Here is a 6,148-nt window from a genome sequence, read left to right as displayed (position 1 = left end):
TATGAATCACAATAGATAATATAAATTGAAAAAGTAGATGTACGTAATTGTGATATCGATTGGTGGTATAGGTATCGAACCTTTGTGATCGCTAAGTCCTTAATATAATGAAAGTTATATTAAAATTATAAAGAGATTTATTCTAGATAATTTAAGATGAATGCGCTCTTAGCAGACTTCAGTATTTGATTGCCATAGTTGTTTCTGACCCTATCTCATAACAAGATTCAGTCGAGAGGACAGAAGACATGAAGCCGGCCGAAAATTAGCTTATAATTAATTCATCAGACTCCTTCCTCGGACATGTGACAGGGGTAAGTGACAAGGAGACGGGAATAATTCAGGCTGACCCCGGGGCTGTATCGACCCAAGTCCTGCACTATCTTGGACCTAATTCGCATTATAGTCACGTGTCGGAGCAGGACAGGACTCCCCTGGGAAGTGCCCTCATGGAAATGACCTGACATTTTGAAAAATCCGTCTCCCTCCCCAACGTCCCGGCCCTTGTTAAAAACTCATCCCGAATATTGACATGAAAAAACGGTAGAACGGACGAGCGAGCGTCAATGGGATGGGATTTTTACGTCCAGCGTTCGCAATTAGAGGAGTCCAATATTGCTAAAATCTTTTTTGACATGTTCCTACGCGAGCCAAAGGGAGGGTGAACCACTTCACTTTTTTGTATTTTTTTTTTGGCATTTGATCGGTTCATCCGTCGCTTACGAATTTTTCAAAACGAGCAATATGCTATTTCATGTAATGTCATTTTAGGGATGTTTTCAATCTAGAGGCACAGGTTTGCAATGAATATAATTTCCTTTGTAAATAATGTTTATTTTAAATATCACAGAAGTGATTAAATCAGGTAATATTGAGGAAATATGCAGCCCAATCTAGACAACCGATGACGAAACTCTAGCACGGGCATCAAGCGGTGGGAAGATCACTTTGAAATTTGAGGAAAGCAATTTGATAACAAGAAACTATGATAGAATTTCCTAAAGCGATTTAAGCAGCATGAAACCATGATTAGATTTCGGCTTGTAGTAATAACAATAATAATTGTGATACCCTAGAAATACTTATAAAAAAGTCTATTAGAATGAGCAGAATATCACAGAATTAAAATAAAATAAAATGGCTAGAATCATCAATGTAGAGTCCCAAGTGATTCGAACATAACAAAGTAAACCTTGGAATAAATAATAAAAACCCAAAAGAGGGTATAGAAGCATCTTGCACTAAATTAATTTAAAATTAGCACAAAAAGTAGTTGTGCTTGACATATGTAGAATTATAAAAAACATTTTAATTAAAAGAATAAAGAAGATGGTCAGAGTTGCGGTGGAAAGAGAAACAAAAATAGTTAACAACTATTTATTTTCCGACGTTTCGCCCCACTTTTTGGAGATTCATCAGGGTTGTTCAAGTTGATAGCTTTGGTGACTTTTCTAAGTCGTCAAAAAAAGTTTGTCGATGTTTTTTACTGTCCTAAAGTAATGAACAATAGGTTATTTTATTTTTTTAATATATTATTTTTTTTTATAAACTTTTTTTTTTACTATACTGAAATAAAACAATTTACAGCCGAATTGTACTCCTTAAAAAAAAAAAATAAAATAAATATCCCCACTCGAACTTCTTCTACTCACATGAATAGACAGTCGACAGACTTCAAGTGAATAGTGATTCTTTCGTGTGAGTCACTAGAGAGTAGGGTTCTTTCAGAGGAGTCAACACTTTGAGTCGAATCCATATTCTAATGAATATCCACAACTTTATTCAGAGCTGGAAAGTGAACCGGTACCGGAAGGATTCTTCCCATTCTTTTTGAATGATTTAGCATTACACCAAAATATGAATGTACATGGATTTTTTCATTCTAAAGAAAAAAAGAAAGGACACGCAGTCTCCATCAGATAAGAACGACCTCAGCAGGAAATCTCTTGCATATTTAAAAAATTAACAATTAACCGATTTTAATTATATATGGATGAGTTAAATTAACCCGCGACTCCTTAAGGGGCAGCGATGAATGATAAAGTATGCTTACGGTAATTAGGGGAGCAGTGAAACGGTGAGACAGCGTGAGGTCACCGCTACGGAAAACCAGGACCCTGCATACATTAGGAACCGGGGATTTCTCAAATTAGGCGGCTAATCTATGGATCTGTCGGCGCAATTAGCCCGTAGTACATCCCATTTCATGCAAATGAAGGAGCGTCAGGGAGGAGATGTCATTGAGGATAACTTTGTTATTGGGAGACAATGAGAGCGAAGAACACGAAACCCTGGAGGAAGTGTATCGTAGCAAGTACAGCCTTTGCGTTGTATAAACAATACTGAAGGATCGGTGATTGCTATCGGGCAATTTTCGACCTTGTCGATTTGGAAGATGGATTCGGAGCATTTATTACAATAATTGAAGGATGCGTAATCAGTTCCAACCAACAGGTTTCTCTTGCGACGCTTTGTTTAATCAGAGGATCAAGTCCAAGAGCCCCTGGAGGGGTCCCCACTTTTTTCTTGCTATAATGAAAATTAATTATATAAAAATCAACTAATAAATAGTGCCAAAAGAGATTACTCTACCAAGCGTAGTTGGGAGAATAAAAAAAAGTTAATAGAACGATATAAGACAAATATAAAATTGAGCACAACTAAAAATATAACTCAAATTTAACTTTCAGATTATGAGCCTTTATTGCAGCCCCGTCCTCAATTATTTAATTAATTAATGCATATTTATTTACCTTCTTAATACAACTTTGAGCGTTAATTTTTTTTAATTACTTACTTTTTTAAAACATCCTCAGTTCAAAATATGTTAGTTTTACAAAACCCAAAAGCAGATTCGTACGTGCATGTAGTAGCTTTATTTTATTTTTTTATTAATTTTAAACTCATTTTTATTATATCATTTAATATCAAACAATAAAAAAGTGCATCGGGGTAATTATCATTAAATAACAGTGTGTAGCTCACTGTTAAGGCCCTATGATAGTAACTCCAAAGACCCTCAAATCCTGCGGTGGCCAATAATTATTTTCTGTTTCATTGAAGCCATGAGTCAGCCCTGTGGATTCGGGTAACCTCAGGGGTCCACCCAGCCTCAAAAAGTTGGTTCCCTTTATGGGGTAAAAATAGAGCGGTCGAGCGTGATTCTGTGATCACCTCCTTGTACAACTGTTGGTCTTCTAATAGTACTTCCACACAAAGTACTGTACCCCTAACACTCCATGGGTTGTAACAGTACATATTTAATTTTTTTTTTTTTTTATCATTATTTAAGTTTAAAAAATATATATTTGTCAAGATTCATTGTTTAATTCTGTCTTTATGATTCAACGTATTTTTAACCATAACATTAAAATTATTAAAAATCACAAACGAATAGGTAACAGCTTATAATTAATAAAATGATAATAATGAATCATTCAATATCAGAATTGAAAGTAGTTGAAATACTTAATGTTTAAAAGTATAATTTTTCTTGGATTCATTCATTTAAAATATAATTAAATAGTCCTAATATAATTAAATTCTAATTCATCATGCCAGAAATAGAGAAGGAACTGACATCTCCCGCATCAAAGAAAACAGGAAAGGACGAGATTGTGCCGACAGATAAGTTTAGCTTTGTTACTGAATAGGATATCACATGAAACTGAACGGAAGTCAACTTTTCCATGAATTTAATGAATGACGGCATGCATTTATGAATGATACTTTGAATATTATTTTAATACTAATTCCGAATCGCATGAATATATTAACATATTGTCTTAATTATAACAATATTATTCTCGAAAGATGCACGAAGGGGACTCAGCAACGGGATGGTCAATAAAATCTTTTTATTAATTAAACAAGGAGTTGTTTAACGGAATTTTGTAGAATATATTAAAACTTTTTTTTAATGAATTAAGAATTTTCTAAGTTTTTTAAATAACTTTGAAAGGCAAAGACCGTTTTCAGGATCAAACCGGCTTAGCTACCTTCATGTTCTTACAGCTTCATGTTCATCAAGTTTTGATACTTAACGCCACCATTGTTAATATAAACTAGCTGAACGGTAAAGGTTTGATATTACTATATTTGAGTATGTACTATATATAGATTGAATAGACACAATTAACAGTTTAGTATTTAGTTAAATCAAAAATGTACGTACGTGTTATAATTTTTTGTTTTTGCTACAAAGTCTGTAACAACTTTTTTTTAAATATTTGTAAACCGTTAATAATTGTCCAAATATTAATGATTTTTTAAATCATAAGAAATTTATTCTTCCATTCTGATAACAGAGTTAAACCTAATATTATTTGAAAAAATATATAAATTTATAGTTATGACCCCTATCTATGTACAGTGCTTTAATTAAGTCATTTTATTTGGTTTTCTCATATACTTTTTACTATTATATAGTTTATCTTAGTTATGTTTTTGTTTTGGTTAGATATTTATTATTTTATTATACAATACAGTTACTCTGAATGGACATAGTCCCGGTATAAAATTAATTTTCCGTCTATTTAATCAAATTCTTCAAGAAACATTTAGATGAAATTATTAAGGACGTTTGTATGTGATATATTAAACTTAATTAAATAATATTCCTATAAATTATTTTCTAGACTAAAATAAATAGAAAATGTACGTTCTATTTAGTGTTTCCTAAAGGATAGAGCTTCAGTTGCTTTAGGAGCCGTCAACGATCGTGATATGAAGCTTTTAGCAGCCTCTGTCGCTCTAATAGAGACTATAATTAGAGCTGATTGATCTATAGCTATAGTTATGGAAGCTGCCGTAGACTTTCGGCCTGGACTAACGACATTACATTCACGAATCTATTGTCTGCCTTGTTACTGGTTATGGAATAAGCCTGAGTGAGCCAGCAAGCAGTTTCACTTCCATCTGACCTATAGTAGCATTAATTAAAATTATCTGCAATTTTCTATTCTCATTAATTTTTTAATAATTAATTTAAATATCGAGTGTGACACGCGCATCACACTTACAACCCAACATACGTCGCCACGTTTTATGTAGATTTATGTGTTTCTGTTATCGCAATATTTTTTATTTTAAAAAAAAATACATATATAAAGATCAAGAATGGAGAAAATTATGAAAAAAAAAAATATTTATTAGGTGTATTGATGGTGTGTTAAATGTAAAATGTTTTACCATGTTAAATGTTATAAGTATAGGATTATGAGCAGCCCTATTTTAAGTCATGTTAAATGTTAAATGCATAAGAGCTCCAAGCGGATTTTCTGAGTAACTTGTTTTATAACCTTTCCTTCTAAAACTTCTTGGTATTGTTTACTTTTAAGTTTTGATTTATTTGTTGCAACATGCCTAAATTGAATGAAAAGTAGAAGTTGTGTAAATTTTTGGCTACTGGGTGTCTTGTTGATCTTCTAACATATGATGAAGAGAATAAAGATGAGCTAATTGATAACTGTCAATTACTATTATTATTGCCTTCCATTGATTTATAAGTTTTAAAAACATCCAAAACAATACTAACACAATCAAAACACAAACTACGAGCAAATAACATAACACGACAACAAACAAAATGGTTACGAGCTCAGCTGGTCTGTAGCGTGACTTCATTCTCCATTTAAGAGACCTAGTAACTGACTCTCAACTATGTTATATGTTAAATCGTTTTAACTTGGTAAAATAAGGAAATATTTCTCCAATTAACATGAGCTTTCCATTTAATACGCTTTAACATGTTATACTAAAGATCATGAATACTCCTAGTATCTCTAAGTGAAATAGCGAACATAAATTTTGTCCCTGCCAAGAACACAATAGTTTAACAAAAGAAAGTGAACGATAATGCAATCGGAAAAGATTAAGTGGTCTCCAGTTTAATTATAATAGCGGTTATAATAATTGTAAAAGTTTTAAAGGAATATAAATGTTAGTATTATTACCAGTTGTAAAAAAATCTATTATTTCCTTCATCCAGGATATTTATTATTTTCTAATTCTCTCAATTAATTTTATTGCACAACGAATAGCGTTATAATATTTAAATTGTCCCTTGCTAGATGCAAGTTAATATTTCGCATTTATATTGGTTATAATTTATAAATTAGCGACAATTATGTTCAATAATTAATAATAA

Source organism: Halyomorpha halys, unplaced genomic scaffold, assembly GCF_000696795.3.
Source record: "Halyomorpha halys isolate HHAL.00 unplaced genomic scaffold, Hhal_1.1 Scaffold54.1, whole genome shotgun sequence".
In the NCBI taxonomy this organism is placed as follows: Eukaryota; Metazoa; Arthropoda; class Insecta; order Hemiptera; family Pentatomidae; genus Halyomorpha; species Halyomorpha halys.
This window is presented reverse-complemented; position numbering follows the sequence as displayed.